This window comes from Struthio camelus, chromosome 13 (assembly GCF_040807025.1).
Source record: "Struthio camelus isolate bStrCam1 chromosome 13, bStrCam1.hap1, whole genome shotgun sequence".
NCBI classification, from domain to species: Eukaryota; Metazoa; Chordata; class Aves; order Struthioniformes; family Struthionidae; genus Struthio; species Struthio camelus.
In genome coordinates, this window is record NC_090954.1 from 6,767,152 (window position 1) to 6,788,245 (window position 21,094).

A 21,094-nucleotide genomic window follows, 5' to 3' on the forward strand; every position below is an offset into this window, starting at 1 on the left:
AAAACGTGTATCTGAGACTTCTAAGATCTCTTTTTGCTTTCAGGGAAACATCAGTCTTTTCCTGATCTTAGCTGGCCTGCGAGGTGAGAAGAAGATGGACAGCAGCACTATGCCTTGTCCAAAGGACGCATGGCAGATGCCCACCTGGGCAGATTCCTTAGAACTCCTCACGATCCAAAACGCTTCCAGCTCTTACCCGAAAGGTTCCCCCAGAAGAATTTTTCTTTCTGACCTCCTCACTAGGCACTATAATACCTTTCTCCTCACTAGGCACTATAATACCTTTCTGCAAAAGGACCCTACATTAGCTTCTGTTATGTTTTTTTATGCAGATCGTTGTCTTTGCTTTCACCCTTAACTGGTATGCATACTTTGTGGCTATGTAACATTATAAAGCTTAATAAAAAAGAAGAAAAATTAAAACAGCATGCCAGTTCATTTCCTCCATACTTGATATTTCCAGGCCCTGTACTGTTTGAACCCTTTTGCCATTACGTGGCAGTATTATATACTGCCTAAAAAAAATACACGTATTTAATGCTGATTTTGAAAGAGTGTATGCCAAAAAGCAGCAACTAAAACTGGATCAGAGCCTTTTCTCCCCTTTAACCTGAGCACAGTCATGACAAGATACATAACACAAAGAACAGACCAATGCAAAATTAATAAATTAGTGAATTATCAAGCCCTCTTTGATAATTTCGCTTCCACTCTTTTCTATGAAAGGCAAAAAGATCATTTCTGGTGCCAAAGAAATATTCTTGGAAAAACAATGTGAAAAGAAACAAAATTAAAGCAGTAATACCAAGGCTAAACACTTTGATTCCTGTAGTAAAGAATGAGGGTAATATTAAAAAAAAAAAAAAGTACATCTTTAACTGATAATTAATACACTCCTGCCTACGACAGGAGAGCCACTGACTGATTGTATGCAAGGGGGCCACCTCCTCGCCTGCTCTTTCTGAGACCTGCGTAGAAGCGACTCCTTGGGGTCCGCAGAGACGCGCAGGACGTGCCCAGCGGTGCGGCGCGCACAGGCCTCCGTGACTCTGCCAACACAGCAGCAGCACAGGACATGCCCAGAACTTCTGGGGCTTTCATGAACTTTATTGTCAAAAAACTAAGTGCTTAGACAGTACTTCTGAGGCCTGCCACCTTCCGACTAAGGGACTTAACTGCCGCTTCAGGTATCTAAGATTCAAGCGTGCTGTCTTCCGAGACTGAGCTGAAGAGCAGCCGTGCTTCCTGACCAGCTCCGTGTGCCCATGCTACCAGCGCAGGACACCTGCAGCCGGTACAGTGAAAAGGTCAGGCTGCCTGCAAATCCTACGCGCCGAGACTCGTCCGCCAGATGCTGGCCACGCAGGGACCGGCCGTGGATGCCTTCTCGAACCTATGCTCATTGACAGCACTGATTCAGATACCTGCTCCACATAGCCCAAAGCTCCTGCCTGACCAGGGGCTCACAGTTGAACTCTATGCACACATGAGTTTTCTCATAGGGAAACAGAGAAAGGCAGTGACAGAAATAAGGGATGAATCCAAGTTTCCTGCACCTTCTTTTGTATTTGGCTCAGCCACTTTGCCATTCGTGGTCTGTAGTAAATGGTTCATCTTAATTTTCCTTTATATTTTCTCTGTCAGTGTAACCCATAAAATTTCATTGTTACCACCTGTACTGAACTACTAGCTTAATTGTCTTTTGATAAATAGTACAATCCCTCCCCTACACTTTCACCTTGATTCTTTCTGTGCAGATTTATTGCTTCGCTATTAATATTCCAGCCATGTGATTTATCCCAGCATGTTCTGGAATACTTGCCTTCCCTATATAAATATTTGAATGATCTTAATTTCAACTAATTAGTACTGGGACATTCGATTTCCCTCTTGAAGAATTCTCATTTGTTACTAACCAGTTCCTTTCCAGTTTGAGACACCTATTTTGAGGGGAAAAAACAGAGTTACTGAACAAACCAAACCCTTTCTGCAATATTATTTTAGCCTTTTCATATCATTCGTGACAATCTGGTGCCAAACTAACTCTCCTAGGTCGGAAATCTTAAAAAAAAAAAAAAATCAAGTGCATAGACAGCAGCAATAAAGCATCCCTGTCCTGCATATCAACATGCATCAGTCCAGAAAGACAGACCTGCAGAAGACATATAACTTAATATTGAGCATTGGCTCAAGAGAGGGGAAAAGCTTATTTAACTTCTTATTATGCCACAGATTAGGGCAAGCCACCAAGTTCACATTCATGCTAAACTAGGAGATAACAGCAAAAGTCAGATGGCTCTGAGATCTAAGTCACCCTTTGGGGCATCAGTTTCCCTATCACCTTTAGCTATAAAGGAAACGTAGGGCAAGAAGACCTCAGTCAAGTGTTTGGGATTTTTTCCAGTGAAATCTACTTATACATAATTTTCCCTGTAAAAAATTCAGAAAGTTTGGATAATGTATTTTGGCTTTGTGCATCCTGACTTTTTAAAAAGAGAAGACTCAACATTTTCCAGTAGAATAATTTCTGGGAAAAAGAAATTCTCATTGACATTTTAACTTATTGTTGAGAAGCACTTTTGATGGAGCAGTTTCAACCAGCCGTGCTTACAAATTACTCCGCTAGAAAGAAATAGTCTCAGAAGCACTTCAGCCATGCAGACTTTTTCACCCTCCAGAAAAACCACACCACTCATTTTCACTGATTCACTCGCTGAGGCCAACAGTAATCTGCTGTTCGGTCTAGGCATCCTTTTAACGAATAAGGATACGTACAAAGAGTACATATTAAGAAACAAAGTAAAAGTAACTCTTTACAATTACTAGAAAATACCTCTAAAATGTCTGTTTATAAATCTAACTGATTACGGGTAAAAAGCAAAATTTTCCCCACATAATGAGGGCTATGTAAGAAGTTTTCAAATTAAAGCATTATTAAGATTTTCAGATTCAAATTCCTCTTCAAATAAAACAAACTCTACTTCCCAGTCACCTGTTTTACAGCTGCAACCCTGACAACAGGACATCTTAGTAATGTAATTTTTACCTTCACTCACAGCATATCCCCATTTAAAGTAGAATGGGAGATTTTCCAGCCTCAGAATCATTATTTGCGTATTTGTATTAAAGTAACGCGTATAAGGCCTGGTGGAGACAGAGGACTGTTGAGTCAGCAAGATGGTCTATATCATACGGCTAAATAGACTAGACAGACAACAGATATAAGGAAAGGCAAACACAGTGAAGAAAGTCATCATCTGCTTAAGTGTGAAGTTCAGTGCAGCAGCGCAGTGACACCACTAGGAAAATAGTAATTTCCAACCCCAAATCCTAACAGGTGATATGACCTTTCAAAAAGTCATCCCTGCAATCCTTAGCTATTACTTTCAGACACAATTTTCCAGTGTTTTTTGTTCTTTACATTTACAAAAAAATTTATCTGAATAATTATTTCCTCTAACGACAGAAGTCTCAAGCTATTTGCCTTCTCCATTCTCACCCGCCTACACTACCACCTCTAGAGATTTGGTGAATTTGCAACTTAGCCTTTTTCTTTCTTTCTTTCTTTCTTTTTTTTTTTTTTCCTTTTTTTTAATCATGCTTGCTGGGAGCCATAAAGCTGAAAGGGAAAAAACTGTAAATAACTGCATCTTCAGAGGCGAGTTTCAGCTTTAAGCAGTGGCAGAGATATTGAATTCATATGCTAGCACCATGCTTTATCAGAAAAGTCCTTACAAATTAGGTTAAGGAAAATTTACTACTGCCCGGGATCCTATGTTTGAAGAGGTTTTTCATCAGTCACAGAAATGATTTTGTTTCTCTAGCTGCTGTTTAAGTATAGAAGCAACACAGAAGGAAAAGCACAGCAGATTACTGGGATGCTGTCCAATGTGGAATATCTGTAGTCTCAAGTCAAACAAGCTCAGAAGGTTCATGGAATTTGACTCAGTGAGAACTGCCAACTCAGGGAGAAGGTCACAATCACAGCGCTCAAAAGATAAAGGAACTCATTTCTCAGTCAGTCGGGAGATGGAGAGCTTTTGGGAATATGGATTTTCCACTTTACAATAGGAGATTTTTGTTTAGCTTGTGAATTGTGACTTTCCGTTAGCTCCAGTCCCCAAACCTGCTAAGTTATGCGGCATGGCACATAGAAGCTCTACCAAATCCTTCACTCATTCAGATGAAGGAATGAGGGCAGGAATTCCTTAGACATATTTGAAAGCAAGCCTCTTGCATCATTTGTCACTGAGAAAAACCTCAAGACAAGGACTAGGAATAGAATAATTCCCATCCCCTTTTGTAGGGCAGAAATTAAAGCTTGTCCATGCCTTCTTTATAATCCCAGAACAGAACTTGCTTGAGTGTGAGCTGGCACTCACAGAGTGCATATAAATTGTGTCAACCTAGCATCAAAGAAAAATAGCATGGAAAATCTCGAGCAAGCCCTGGGCTATTACTGAGACGCATGCAGTAAAACAATCAAATGTTTCTGGCTGTTCCTCAACTCATTCTACAAATGACGTTAGGGTTGAGCTGGTAAGAGCTGTTCACATGAACAGCTCTTACTTGGGTAGGCACACAGTTTGCCTTATAAACCAGTAAAACTCGAGCTATAGGAAAAATGGTCACAGCTCAAGAAAGGTCACTTTAGTGGAAAAAAGTAAAGAAAGTTTACAGAAATTGAAATTTAAGGATATACATTCAGAAGGCATAATATGAAGCAATTTTCACCTGGAAATTCGAGGCTATAGAAAAGCTGGCTTATTGCAGCAAATGCAAATCATGCATTAGGCATTTCAGTGCCCCTGAGGAGCAAAGGGAGAAATCTGGATGTTTCTAATGACCTTTTCATCTCACAAATGTAATAAAATCACTTTCAGACAGATATCTAACGTTTAGCAAATCTATAGCTGATTTTTGCTCCACTTTTAACCAATGGCTGAGAAGTAGACTGCAGGGCTCAGTCCACGACCTGAAAGCTTGTTAGCAGCCTCCCTTGTTCTTTGGTTCTTTGTATTGATTTCAGAGTATCACAGGGAGTATCTCATGATTGTTCCTCTCCTTTATAGACATATAAATCAAGAGTAAATTCACTGAACTCGGAGCAGTGACCCTCATATGAAATGGATGTTAATACAATCAGAACCACCTACTGGCGACACATTTTTTTAATTATTTCAGCTTGCTGGGCTTACAGTGTCCCAGCCTCTAACATAGTTATTGACAATTATTTCAAGTACATTTCATAGTCAGATAGCAAAGAACCCCTAAACACAGAAAGAGGTGGAAAACATGAAGTAAGTCTGCTGAACGTGATATCCTGTGGTTTATTTCCTCAGGCACTGTGAGGTAATTTTTGCTTTTTGAGCCTGCCTCAGTTCCAAAATTAACAAACCACAATGTAGGATTTTATTGACCTGTTTTGACTCTCACAGGAATGGTGTGATACTACATAAGGGACATTGTATCAGTGACTAAAGTGTGCATATGTTACCCTTCCCCTACAAACTTTTCCACCTACAATAACTTGTGGGTTCTGTCTTCTTTTGGCAGCGTGTACGTGAATTACCAAGTTTCAGGCAGAAGTTGTCCATGTGTCTTGTCTATGCCAAATAGAAATTCTTTAAAAGCACGAATAACTCTTAAAATTCTGATCCGTCTGTGCTCATGAGTGTAAGGCATGCTCTTTTCTCCAAAGCAGTTCTGAAAACCCAGCAGACCTGCAGGCCTTCCTGCAGCTTTCTCCCGCTAGGAGTGTTTTGACTGAGCGGACAGAGCTCTCAGCCACGAGAACAAGCTATGCCTTTCACTCGACATCTAGCATTCCTACTTGAAAAAGTTGAAGATTGTTGCACGTAGATCTTCTAGGGCAGTGTCTGAGTGCACCGATGTTCACAGTCCTCCAATGAAACAGTAGGTAAAATGATACCTGCCTGCTAATTACAACTGATGGAACTCTTGACAGAACATATCTGCTTCATGTTTTACAGTTTTTGTTACACTGTGTGCAATGTTCATCATCATTAGCTGATGGATTAGAAAAAGAGTTAAACACGATCAAATTCTAAATAATCTCTCTATACTGAACTTTGGTCAAGTTCTACAGTGAACATGACTGCCATTGAATACGGTACAGAAAAATATACCTTGTACCTCACTACAGTCTCTCGTTCCTGCTCAGACTGAAGTCGTCTAAATAGGTCAATGCATCAGTTAGGCTGTATCTGCTCTGTGGACTTCAGGCTTCTGGCCCTCTCTGTCAACATTCCATTCACCACCAAAGAGAATTAAGTTGTTTTCTTTAAATCAAACCTGCGCTATGACTACACAGGCTTGTAATCTATCAGGCAACTTCACAGCATATACACATCTGCATAATCCTCCTGAAGTTGCATAACTCTCCAGCTGTCCTCCTAAGAGGGATTTCATTCTGTGCCTGGCCGGTTTTGCAAGAAGTACATGTGCTGCAAAATATGCAGGCACGGGTGTACATGATATTGGGGAGGATTCTTAAAGCTAATCAATTTTTAATCTCTGTACCTTCCTTTTGTAAAACCTGTCTTCGCCATGGTTGTGTATACACGAGTACAGATGCACAAACTAAGGAACAGACATCAACTCCTCCAGTTCTAAACGTGCCAGTTAAATATTTTAGCAAGGAGCAGATATTCTTCTGAATTTTATTCACTGCTAGAAAACATGCTTGAAATCTTGTATACAGATATGTCGTATTTAACATCATGTCATCTGGCTGTAGTTGAATTAACAATGTAGTATGATGGTAATCATGAGACTTCTCATATACAATGCTAAAAAGTATGTAGGATGTTGTTAGTTTTCAGTACAATACCATTTTCTAATAACGGTGAACCCAAGCTCTATTCTGCTTCACAGAAGTTAATCAAATAGCGCACATTTTCAAAAATCTTCTCCCTATTTTATTACAGTTCAGGTATCCTATACACCATACAGGTACTACCACTGGTACCAATTCCTTTCTTAACCACAAAGCCACATTACAACATTACAGGTGATCCCTGAATAGTTTTAGATTATTGACCCACTATCTTAGCAAGAAATAACTCTAACTGATTATAAATAGTCCATATTATGAAGAATGTTATATCAAGAGCACAAATGAGAATGTAGCTGTAGCAGAAATCACATACAAAGCTGACTTTGTCCACAAAGAAAGAGCATCTCATTCTAGAGGATTTCAAATACCACCTCCATGGCTCCATGATTCCTTCATCTCTTCACTGTCAGTCTTCGCCCCACCATTATTTCTATCCTTTATTTACTATAGTAACCATTTGCTCCTAGATATGTATAGATCAGAAATATGAGCAGTTCTGTTTTTGGGGGACAAAGGAAAAACATGATAGCTGTATTTTAGCACATTTAAGAAACCTACAGTATTTCTTCCTCCAATAGGCATAATATCATAGTTAGTAGCCTCCCACGTTCCATGGGAGAAAAAAGAAAAGCAAATACTCCTTATGACCAGGACTTAGCAAAGTATTTCTAAAATGCCACTTTTTCCAAGTCTACGAAGACCAAGAATTGCTTCATTCTTTTCCAAATTTGTTTGTAATAGGGAAATTTCTAATGTTAGACATGTCTTGCTTACTTTCGGTGTTCCACATAGCTTGATCTTTTAAATGGAATTTTAGCACAGACATTAGTAAGATATAGGCCAAACACGAAGCTTCACGTGAAGCTGAAATTCTCCTATTTTTTAGTAGGACATCGTAAGCAGGAGGAAAAAAGGGAAATAATCCTCCAGATAGAATGTAAATCAGATGGAAACTAAAAGGTGGGCTCTGTCTGGCAAGGTCTTAAAAATTCTGCCCTCAGACTGAAGGGAGGAATGAAGTGCAACCTGCACCACTGGTGACTGGTGTTTCCACATAACCTGATAATCCCATTCCTCTGGCCTTAACTAAGTGAAGATCTAACCCAGATAACTCTCAAACTTTGAGGCCATTAAATAACTAGATCTAAATTTTGCAGTTCAACCTCTTACAACTTTAATATCATTAAGAAAGTAACAGTGCAAGAGGGGATTAATGTACAGATTCCCTGAAGAAAAGGCACCGTTGGTGATTGTAGTGAATTAATAGCCACGATCATAAGTAATTGTTTGAATCACTGCAGGGCCAAGCCGATTCAGACAAGATCAGGCCATATTGTGCTAATTGTAAAAAATACAGTAAACGACTGCCTCTTTTGTAAAGACCTTACTCCTTACACAAACGAGACAGAAGAATGGTGGTAAGAAAAACAGAGGCAGAGAGCAGGGATATAACTTCTCCACTATCATACAGCAGGTCAGCTGAAAAATCAGGAACAGAACCCAGGTCTCAATGGACCACATAATCACTTCCTCAGAACATCATCTAGCCTCACCATAGAGACTCTGCATTATACTTGGACAAACATTTGTTCACCGTTACAAGGCTTGGTAATTTGGTACATCAGAATAGTGAAAGAACATCCAATTTAAATTTAACATCTGCATTCAATACTTTCCTAGAGATTGATTCACATTAGAGGTTGATCAAATAGTATTTTAAATGATGTAAGAAATGAGGGAAGAAAAATGTTTACTTTGTATGCTAAATACTTATACTCTGAGAAAAGCAAAAAAAATATTGATTGTTCTTTCAAGGTCAACCTTGTGCATGTGTTCATTCTAATAGGGCTAATTACGAAAGAAAAAGTTGGTCCCTGCTGTTATAATCATTAAACGCTGCTTAGAACAAACTGACACTTATAGTCAAAGGAGATTATTTAAGTTACCTCAAAACATCCAAATATTACCAGTTTGTGTTCTAATGCTGCTGTATTTTATATGGGTTTCTCTTCAAAATAATTGAGCAATCAAGCTTCATGGACCTGCACTCAGAAAACTACTGGATTTCATATCATGCTAACTTGACATGAGATTTCAACACAGAAGCTACCCACTTTTCAGCACGGTCCCCATCTCATTCAACAGGCTTGTGAATCTACAGTTTCAATCTTCTTCCTTGGAACTCTTTCTAGCTGTGCAGTGATTAATATTTTTTCATTCCTGACATGACACTTTAAATTGTCTAAACTGAAGGACCAGAGAGATTATTATTGTAACTGATCTGCAGATATCGAGACCTCTCACATACACACTGTATGGCTGCTTGGAATATCATGACAATAGCAGTAGCAGAATATTGGATAATACAAATGAAAAAAAAAAGTGAATGTTTATTTTAAAATATGGTATCAAGGGAAATTAAAACTGAGCTGAAAGTTCAGCAATCACAAAACTGTTTAGAAGCTCATCCACCTTTTACTCTGCAAGTTGATGTTGCATCTGCGTGCTTTGATTTTTATCTGTGCACACTGTAACAGCTATTGAGACAAAGATACAGCTTACTGTGAGCTTACTGTGTCTATGATGTGCGCTCCTCTCCAAAAGAACTGGAAGAAAACGTTGGGTTTTTTTAAATTAAGACACAGGAGCAGACATTTCCGACTGAGACACAGCAGATGGCTGCCAGAAAATGGTAAAGAATTCAGGAAGATGAAGGGCGAGGCAGCCTGTGGGCTTTGGAAAAGAGACAAGAACCCAAGAGCAAATAAAGTGCTCTGTATATGTGGGGCAGAAAGGTTTTGGGTGGCAAACTGTGGAGGAGTCTCCCTTCATTCACTTTTGCTGGCATCCTTTTGGTCTTGCTGTAGTAAGCTTCCCACTGCAAATTCAATTCTAAACACAAGTGCTGCACTTCAGCAATAATTTAGCATTCCACATATGACAAGGAAATGTGTCTATAAGTGCTCTGCTCTGGCCTTTTTGGCCTTTTTTCAATAAAACTGTAACTGGAGCTGTATTTCCTGGGAAAGGTGGCCTTATTCTGGTACAGCAGTTCTGCAAATACTTTTCTTAATATTGAAAACAGTTAGCATTGGAAAGGTTTAGACAATTCCACAGGAAACCCATCTAGCTGTGGAGCTTAAGAGACATTTTATTAGAGGTACTAACAATCTTTACAATAATAATAGTGGAAAGTCAGTATTTCCGTAAGTTTATGTTAGGAGGTGTTGATACAGATGCTTTTCTTTGCAATATATGTTATTGTAATGATCACGTTTCAGGAGGGTAGGAGAGGAATTTCTTCTGTAACTATCTAAAATAAAATTTTGGGATGTCCACGATACAGGCATTTTTAGCTTCTCATTTTAAACTGTTCTACTATTGCTTATCTGAAGCCTCAAAATAAAACGTAATCAGATGCAGTAGCACAGAACTGTTCAAAAGCATACTATCTGACTGTGGCTGGGGTTGTGTGTTATGATTAGGATGTCTCACCCTCCTAGAGACTTTTTTGGCACTGATTTCAAGAGTACATGGCATCTACATATGAAGTTAGATTTCAGCAGAGCTCAGCTCCTGTTTCAAAGCCTTAGTGGCATAGCCAGATTTTCTGAAGAGTTTAGCACCAAGAAGTCCTCAGCCTTCTCCAAAGCAATGGAAAGCTGCTTTGTAATCCAATTCCTTTTCATCGACATATAAGAAATCCAAACATTTCTGACTGACTACGGTCCCTAAACAATCCCTTTCAGTAAAAGTAACCGTTGAAAAGATTCGGTTTTTTTGAAAAACAATTGTTTCCTCCCTATTTCCATTTGAATAGCTATGGTGATTATCTCAAAATTAAGAAGAAATGCTATGAATGCAAAATGAAAAAAAAATCAACAGATCTATGAGCTGTTTAGTAAAAAAAGCCCCAAACTTACACACACTAAATGCAGAGGAGAGTTGTTGCAGGGAGGAATATTCACCACTTATAATAAACAGATGTGAGGTTCCACAGTCTTCCTCTTCACATGGACCACAAGGTCTCACCAGTATTTATTGTTCCATTTAAAGTAATTTTGTACATCTCTTTTGCTACATACACAAATAAAATTATTGTAGCAACTAAAGAAAATAAATCAACTAGCGCAGATGCGTTTAGACATCTTCTGCCTACAATTTAGTAGCTGAGGCTCATACCACATGGCCAGCTAGCTCTTTGCAGGTATGTATTGCATTGACCCCCCCCTACAAGACCCATGGTCTTGCACAGAATAGACTAAAGGCATCTCAACTTTACACCTACTTTTGCATTTTAACTAAAGAAAGTTCTTCTTTTGCTCAAAGGAGACGGGCACACGCTTAGAAGGCAGGAATGGTCGCTTTCACTACGCAGTTTTGAACAGACAAGGGCACTCAACGAAGTAGTGATTGTTAAATTTCTATATTGGCCATACTGTGATAGTTACAGAAACAATTTGTTCATAGGGTCTCTGTTGGAAGCTATTTTGTAAAAACTGAAGGCAAAGGCTACTAGAAATCTCATATAATATGGGATTTCCCACATTACAGTCTCAAATCCTATGCTCCTTATTAAAAGCAAGTAGAATATTATTTTCCCCATATCTTCCCACCTGCAGCTGGCAGTTTAAGACCTTCCACAGACTATTGCGGCACATTTTGTTTCTCTCGTATTGGAGGTGTTGTGAAGCCTAAGCCAGGACAAAGTGGAGATCGCACCAACATGCTGGCCATCTGCAGGTGGAAGGCAACAACTGAGATCCAGTGCAGAACACACTCCTGCTGTTGCAACAGGAACCACCTACAAGTAGTTGCCTACCACTGCTTACTAAATTTGCTGGAAGGTGAGCACCAGATCACACACTTGGGAAAGGAGGGAAAGAAGAACATTTTCAGCCTCATGTACAGGGCACAGGGTTTGATACAGAAAAAACCTTTTTATGCACAGATTTAAGTTTCTGCATTAGAAAAACAGAGAGATACAAGAGAGGATTGGCCTAAAAATATGCACATATCCTTGAGGTTGATTTTGGTTTTGGTTGCATTTCACTTGTGCACTGTTTCTTCCTTCTGCACTAAAACACTTTCTTTTATCCATCAAAAGTGCACTACTGTCTGGAAAGTGAAAGAGGGAACCTAAAGCTCAAGTAAAGGTAAAGGAATTTGGAGGTTCACAGAAACAGCAGGAATCAACAAAGAACATTCAGCAAACCTACACCTCATTTTACCGGAAGCTGGTGGAGCAACTCACCCCCCCTCACCCACTCTCTCACACACAGCTCTCACCCACTTCATAGAATAACATGGAGAAAACTTCCACAGAGACAACCTAGTTCTACCTCCTGCTATTGTAGGAACACAATCTGAATATGGGCTCTTGTTTTCATTGGCATCTCGATTAATTCTATAGAGTAATCAAAGTAATTTGTTCCAACTGTTTTATTCCAAAACAATCCACATCCACTGCCACACCTCTGACAAAAAACAAATTGTTAACAAATAGATGAGGTCTCATTCACAATTAAAACAACAATTGCAAAGCAGAAATAGTAAGAATAAAAACACAGCACCATCCAACTCTTGCTGGGATAAGTTATTCCTGCAGAGACATGGAATTGTAACCCAAGGGCATGCAATGACTTTTTGTTACTTGGCTCAGTGATCTCTCACAAACTGAGGAGTATTTTAGCAAAGGATTGCTGCTGGTATTTATTAGTAGCAATGCCCTCTAATAGCTGGTGTACGGACAGGGTAACTGATTAAGTACATCTCCTGAGCACAGGAGATCTACTTCAACTCTAAAACACAAACTTCTGTTCAAATGAGTGTATGACATAAAGTAATTGCTTATCTTGACTGCAACATATGCTTACTGGCGAGCACTTCCCAACAACTGGCAAAATCAACTTGTGGCAAAAGATTTTAAATCAGACATCCCCATGTTTCAAATAGCTGCGTGCACTTACTTCTCAAAAGATGTCTTCTGCATCATCCTCATTGAGACACAGCCAAGCATCAAACAAAAAGTTTGGGAATAAACACACTGCCTTTCTGACAATATGAGATTAGTTGCCATTCTGTTCACCTACAGAACAGATGTTCAGCTTCCTAGTCACCTAAAACCATCTTCCAGGAATGAATAATTTATATCTAGCTGCCTATATTTAAAACACTGTGTACGGACAATGGAATCATGAACAGATTCAAACAGTTCACAACACAGAAGATCGCAATTACCACTTTCATATCTATGTGCTTAGTAAAGAAATTGTTGAAGGGTGTGTTGAACTGCTGACGTTGTCAATCACATGGGACAATAATAAATGTTTAGCAACAAAGTGTATAACCATAATAAATGTATATTTATAAAATCCTGAAATACAAGCATTTGACAATTTTCAGCATATCTTTCAGTAAAATCAGCTGTAAATGAACTTTCAAAATGAAACACCTTGCAAGACTCAGGTCACTGAATGAGACAATGGCCATAGCAACTAAGCTTTTCTACTACCCATTTTTTAAGTATAGGAAATTATTCAGTATTTAAATGTTCATTGCGCTCACTTTTACTAAACATTTTTATAAATATATTCTAAGTTTCATATATGAGATTGGAAATAATTCACGAAAGTTTTAATCCGAGATCAAATATATGTAGCAATTTCTTTACACCAGTTCACATACAAGCAATGCCTTACAATCAAAGTCAACAAAACATATGCCATTTTAATCACGTGTGCAAGGAAGTCTTCTGTCTTTTGTTTCAAAACCCCACGTTTCCATCACACGCTTTTATCAGAGCACTTACAATCCTTTACCTCTTCCAGTCATTAGAAACAAATTCAGTTCTAGGTAACATACACAAAAGCAGCCCAAAAACCTATGAAATGAGAAATTAGAGATAAAAATGCTCTGTTTTGCTTTCAAGACTGCCCTGTTGCCAATGAAGGCTTGTTCCACTGGAAATACTGTTTTCCATGACTTCCAATACCTGAGCTCAGTCAGTTCCTACCTTTCACCCTTGTTTTCCTTTGGGTTAACAGTCCTTATTACCTGTTCACCTAAACACTAATGATAATATTTATTGGACTGAAAACAGAGATAGGTACTAGGATCCCATGACCTCCTACCGTTAGCTGAGTAAGGGCTTCAGGACTGGCCACTTGGTGCTATTCATCCTTCTGCAAAAGTTACTCTGTCTTGCCTCTTAATCCTCTTTGTTGGTTGCCTCTGAATTCCTTTCACATTTTGCTACTGAGCTAGCCAGAACTGAATTTATTATTTTCTCCAGAAATATTAGCTCGCACTTCTCCAGCTTGAATCTCATTTTGTTCATTGCACATATTTCTGAGTTCTTTAGATCCATTTTTATTATTTTTCCTTACTCGCTTACATTTGCAACACCTATCAGTTTAGAATATGACTGCACCATTAAAACAGGGCAGCTGCATACCAGGCAATGCCAGAGGGCCCTAGGGAAACCCCAAGCACCACTGGGTCCTAACTTTTGGAAATTACCCATTGCAGAGAGGAAGCATCAGGAACAGATGTAACTGAACTAGCGCTTAAAATGATCTGTCCACAAGCATAGCCAGGACGAAGTGTACACAGCGTTGCTTCAGAGAGACAGGGACTGTCTACTGCCATCATGGTGTTGTTGCCTGAACATGGGCTCACCAGGGTACAGGGGGCTCTGAGACCTCTTCATTCCCTAGCGAACACTGCCAGGTGCTGGCATATATGTATGTATGTATGTATGTACATACATGTGTGTATATATATAAAATATAGGGATGCCTGCAACCTCCCACTGCCTCCTGTTTAGGTTAGGGAGCACTGAACTACTAGATAGTTCCCTGAAGCCATGATTCACGCATACTTTCTTCTTTTCAGTGATTGATCTGTAACAGATTAGAACATTTGTGGACATTTGGACTTAAAAAAACGGAACAGCCTGCAAGTTTGGTACTGAATATTCTGAATTCTAGCGCTGTTTAACTCTGAAATGGAAGCACAGAAAGTACAAGTTTGGGAGATTACATTTACACGGAGTACAGACATTTCTTGCACTTTGTGATTTTTTTCTTTTTTGCTGGTGCCTGATGTTCAGTTCTTCCGTGACATTTTGCACAGAATTAACTATTCTCCTCATGTCCTATTATTTCCCACAGCAGATCCCAGGAGGGTTAAATTATAAAACTGATAGCTACCTCCAGGGAGCACTGAGTTTCTGTACAGGTGACTAACTGGACACTTAATCTAACTGGCTGCATCAAGCAGCAGCCCACCTGGCAGAGCAGTGGTTTTGCTTACTGCTGAGGAGACTCAGCCTGTTTACAACAGGCACATCAGCTCTCTCTAAAAAGAAGCGGCTCTTCTGTGAATTCGTCATATTGCATTGAACAAATATCACCCCAGAAATTTACAAGCGCCCATTCAATTCAGAATATGATTGGGTTTTTTTCCTGCCACTTTTCTATATCTTACTATCCAAATAGGAATATAAATTACTGAATCTGTTTTCTAATCAGCTGTAATTTTGGCTGCTATTTCCTCAGTAACAAAGCCTTCGATTTATAAAAAGCAAACTTCAGTGGAGGAATTTACTGTGAGAAATGCCTGTCGGGAGCAATGCTTTTTTCAGAACCATACAATTATGAGGGCCAAGACTGCGCCCTGCCCTTTCACCGCCCCGCAAGCAGCAGTCAGGGCTCCTCCCTTATTCTTTACACTGGCTGCAATCATGGTCTGAGTAAATAAGTCAAAGATGTTGATCCACTGATGACAACAAACTTTGAATCAGGTCATTGGAAAACTGAGGACTATGTGCATACTGTCCCCTTCAAGGAGGAAACAGAGGAAATCATACCCTTCCCTTATCAAGAGAGTCCTCATTCCAAAAGGGACGATTTAAGAAACAGCTTTAAAAAAATAAAGCTCTAATTGTTCACCTCTCTCTTTTTTTCCCCCACACTTTGGATAACAGGTTTTATCAATCAATGATCTGACTGATCACTTCATTGAATCAGCTGTCCCAAGTACTTTACAAGGGAGGGCACACCTACACATAAAGATGGTGAACAGAGCTCAGAAATCTTAAAATGATGCAACTTATCTTTGTGGCATTAAAAAGGGCTTCCCCGAGTTTTTTTCACATCAGGCGTGTTCAATAATCGATATGGCAATTATGTTCAGATTGAAATGAATTGTTCTCTAATCAGTATCAAGCTAAAAGAATACTTATTTGATAAACATGACTCTTAATTGATTTTTAGCCTGAGTTCACAAAGTGACATTTAAAAAATCCTTTCAATTCTTCAAATTTATTAATGATTTTTCCTTTAAAATAATTAGTGTGGTAGATAGGGCAGCTCCTCCAAACACCCTGAGTAAAAAACCATTTAAGATTTGTCTCTCTTTTCCCTTCTGCCTCACTTCTCTTCAGGGATCCAGGTAACAACTCCTGCATGACCCTTTCAATGACTCCTCATCATATAGGCAACTATTTAACGTTAGGCAACTTTAGGAACCCAGTGCAGTCAATGGAGCCTGGGGAGAGCAATTCAGAGCACTTCAGTACTTAACTCTCTCCTCGGTATAATTTCCTGATTATTTGCAGACTCAGAGATCCTACCATAGGCAATCGAATTAAATGTCTACAGTCGGAGGGTATGAGTGGCCTCTTTAACCCCTTGTCTTTGTCATATATAGGAAGCTGAAGGAGAAACATGCACGTTACTGCAGAACTGGGGTCTTCATAAAGGCAGAAATGCTCAGCAACCTACAGAGGAAAAAGTATGGCTTAATTCAGAGGAAATGTGGCATAGTTTAAGAGAGTCAGGAGAGCTGATTTAAATTCCTATTCTGCCACAGATTTTCCCTGTGACCTTAGGCAAGTCACTCAGGGCCAGATTTTCATGGTCATCTGGACATCTGCCTCCAGTGGATTTTAACTAAGCATCTTTATAAATCTAGCCATTGATCTCTATTCCTTAATTTCCCATTTGCAAAATGTAAATAACTTTATTTCCTCTCTCACTTCTTACTTATAAAAGCTTTTAGGTGGAATACCCTTTTAAAGGGATCACGTAAAGCTGAAAGAATACACTCTATAATAAAAAAATACGCTATCATAAACAGATTATAGTTCTAACTCATTATTTGTAAATTTGGGGGACAATTTTTCTGATTCACTATCAGAATTAAATTAAAATAATTGCTTAATTAAAATTTCATCACCAGGATTTACTATCTCCACCTGAAAGGACAATAGCTACCCATAGAACATTCGGGTAAAGTTATATACTATTGTTTCTGTTCCCAAAATATAGTACAAATATTTGCAATTCAAATACATGCCCATTGACATTTAAAATTCAGTTTCCAAGGTCTGCCAGCTTGCATAGCTTGAGCATGAGCCTCACACACAGACTCTCCAGCGAGGCTACTCTTCAAGCAATAGCTCTACAGCCTCTCTCCCACACTCTTGCCCAACACATCCTTTATCTGCCGATGACGTTTGTGTCTTGGCACACAGGAAATGGAAGGGGACACAGCACTGAACCAAGCCCTATTGCTTGCATTGGAACTGCTTGTTGAAATGGTCCTGCTAGATGGCACACAAACGTTGTACTGCAGCATTACATCCACACCCATGTCATGTGCCATAATATTCCTGATATGCTTCCAGTGATGTGACTCAAGGCTGCACCATTTCAGAGGCCTCAGCAAAGGAAACGCAGAAGCTTTCCATTAATGCTTGCCTGTGCTGCTTTGATGCTCTTTCTGTAGACATTTTGCCAGTATGACACTACACAAGCCAGATTCCCTCCTGCTCTACTTTCTAACAAGCAGATGACTTGTGGATATGTCATTCAGCTGGGTTTTCACCTGGAAGAAAGTGGCATATTGCCTAGAGTGAAGGGACCTGCTACTAGCTTTAACTGGCACATACTTCTTTTTGCATCACTCTGTGCTCATAGGCACGTCTTGGCTGAATCTGATAGAATATATTTTACATGTATTAGCACTTCCAATATACTGAAAATTTGCAATACATATGCTGGGCATCACTCCAATTATATATGACCTCATATTGTTTCATGAATTTTGGACATTAACTTGGTTTGCAGTTGTTCCTAGTCCATACAAATGGAAGGTCTGAATAAGAGTAAATATGATAGCTGAGCTATAGTGATATTTATAATACACCAAGAGGATCGTAGAAACTGCACAAAATGAGGGAAGCTTGAGGTCCAGAATGGTTTCAGGTAAATGTATGTCAAAATGACCCTTAACTGCCTAAGTTGTTTGTTGTCAACCTTTACACAAGTTAAATAGGCCCCCAGAAATGGTTTCTAATGTATTTTAGCAAGCTACTGCGTTATGTTGAGCAGTATGTTGCCCTTTGAATAGTCCTATCGATTTTATTCAAGGTACGGTTGGCAGAAAGGGGACTTAACAACTGCAGATGGACAGCAATTCCTTCCTTAATTTATATTCACTGAGCCATGTTTGACAACTTTTTTTTTTTAAGAGGTTCTGTGTCCTCTCAAAGCAAATATAAATCTCATTAGTGCATCTATTCTAAAACTCTCTACTGGTTATTTCCCACTGACTTCTATTGGAAGATGTCGATCTCACTCTGTCAACGGCAAAAGTTCATTAGTTTCCATGCAGCAGGGTTTTGCCTTTATTCTCTGCATATTATTGCCTATTATCATCACCTTTTGCATATTTCACCATTTCTCTGTCCTGGACTCCATTAACAAAATATTGCTTTCCAATAGTGCTCTGCAGTATAAAACATGGCATGTTTCTAGGGCATGTTTCCTCTTTTCCAAATTTAACATTTTGGCAGTTCACTCTTCACTTTCATTTTTGTTTTAAAACCAAATCTAATGCTCCTGTGACACTTGCTTTAATGATTCTTTTATTATATAGTCAGTCGTACCTCCAATATTAATTTAATACCCCATCTAGAAGTATACCCGTCTTTGTCATCTGATGGACATATTAATTTAGGAAGCAATTCTAAATTAATTTTACACCCTTGATTTCCAATACCTATTACATAGTTCAATCTGTACTTCTTATATACTACCACATTTTACATGTTGGCATACTGTTCTCAGACCATCCGACCACAGGAATGAGTTACAGCAGCTGGATTACCCCATCCTGCATCATCGTTCTCAGAGGACAAAAGAATGGGGAGAAAGACTACAGTGCATCAAAAGCCTTAGTTCCTTTGTAAAAATAAGAGCATAAAAGAAGGACATGGAAGCTGCCCTTCTTTTTAACATCCGCCTGTTTCTTATATTGCCCTGCAAAACAAATGATACTATTTTAAAACTCACTGACCCGGTAATACAGAAAAAGAAACACATGGAAGGCACACAAGAGATGCGCACATCAGAACTACCATAGGCCCGTTCCATTATTTTGTGTCCAGCAGAGTGCTGCGTATGGACTTGTACATTGCTTTCAAAGACTGGGCCTGTACATCTCTCTGGTACAATAGCCGACCTCTTTCCCATCTTTGGCAGGACATGAAGGAGTGTGAAGGAAGTCATGGGGTACTATAATTGATCTAACACGCTCCTTCTCACATGAAGGCTCTCAGCCCCTCTACTGTAATCTCCACCACTGAAAAAGGAACTTTTTCCATATTAAAAAAAAGGAGGAAAGTCTCTAACGTTCTAGGTCAGTTCGTCCCTTGGATGATAGTAAAGCTTATCTTTGGAATGGATATCTTAAAGTTCATCCTTCCTACAGTTCTCTGCTGCTTTTATTCCAAACGCAGCAATGGATCTATTGACTTCTAGGTTTAACACACTCCCTATACGTTATGCATGTAATGTCCCCCACCATTAGTTGGGGATATGTGAGGAAAACTCAGTTGGCTCTAACCCAAAAATGTTATTTGCCATGTTATGCTGGGTTCTGCCTATAACCCATTGAGAAATATGTATGAAAGGCTTCCCTCGGTGTCCAGCCTGTAGAGAACATAAATCCTACAACCTCAGGCAGCATGTTTTAGTCTTTTAGGTAATTTATCTAATTTTTTCACTCTGGAGGGCCTTGATCTGGTCCACAACAAGATGCCAGCCATCACATGCACACTTATTCTAAGAACAAATTGTCGTTTCTCTCCTACTACTTTCTTTTTTAAAACACTTCCTTTATTAAAGCAAACATGATGCACCAACACCATGCCCTTCTCTTGGCAACATAAATAGCTTTGAATACCTCTTCTGTCCCTGGTTTTTTTATCTTTCTATTATTATTTATTTATACAGCAAGAGTATTTGCAGACCTCAGTCAGGAATGATGGTCCTGTTTTCTAGACACTGCTCTCATTATAAGCATAGCAGCTCCCTGTTCCCAAAAAGTTAAGTCTTTTTTTTGGTTCTTCCACTACATCACTGTCCACTCAAAGGCTACATTTAAGGGGTATCTTAACCAAAAGTAAGCAGAGAAAATATAAAATCAATACTCAAGTAGTACTCTTGCTCTTGGAAGACTTATAGCATTTTCTTCCCTAATAGTCTGGCGATAATATAGTATTTTAGTTGAAATACCACTTCATTGTGTTGACCATACTCTTAACTTCCCAAAGGCAGCCAAACATACCCTTCCTCAAAGATCACCAGATATTGATAGAGCGTTACAACAGGTTCATATTATTAATAATAATAATTTTTTAAAAACTGAGAAATCTTGTTAAAAACTAAATGGAACAACACCGTTTCCACATACTGCTTCCACCTGCCGTGTTTTATTTCTGCCTCTCACTCTCAGTTTCCCAGCAACAGCATGTACACTCAATTCCCCAGTCAACAAACAGTACTGAACCCAGCAAGAAATTACTTCAGATGCTTCAACCAAAAGTCTAGAAAACAGAACAGCTATTGAAGTGACTATCACTTTTATAAAATAACAACCCTTGGTATAGTATTGCACATTAGAAAATGTTGATATCACAAATGACCTCCTGAGCTTTTTTTTTTCCTCTGTGTTAAGCCTATTTGACAGAGTTTTATACCATGGAACTACACCAGCGATCAAGTTGATCCATGACTATTTTTACAGAAAGTATCACAACAGAGATAGAATCACACCCGGGTTTATGCACACATTGGCCCCTGGACAAAAACTAAATAAATGAGATTACTTTTAATCTCATTTTCCAATTCTCTCTCAGAATTTTTACTCCCTGATTTCCAGAGC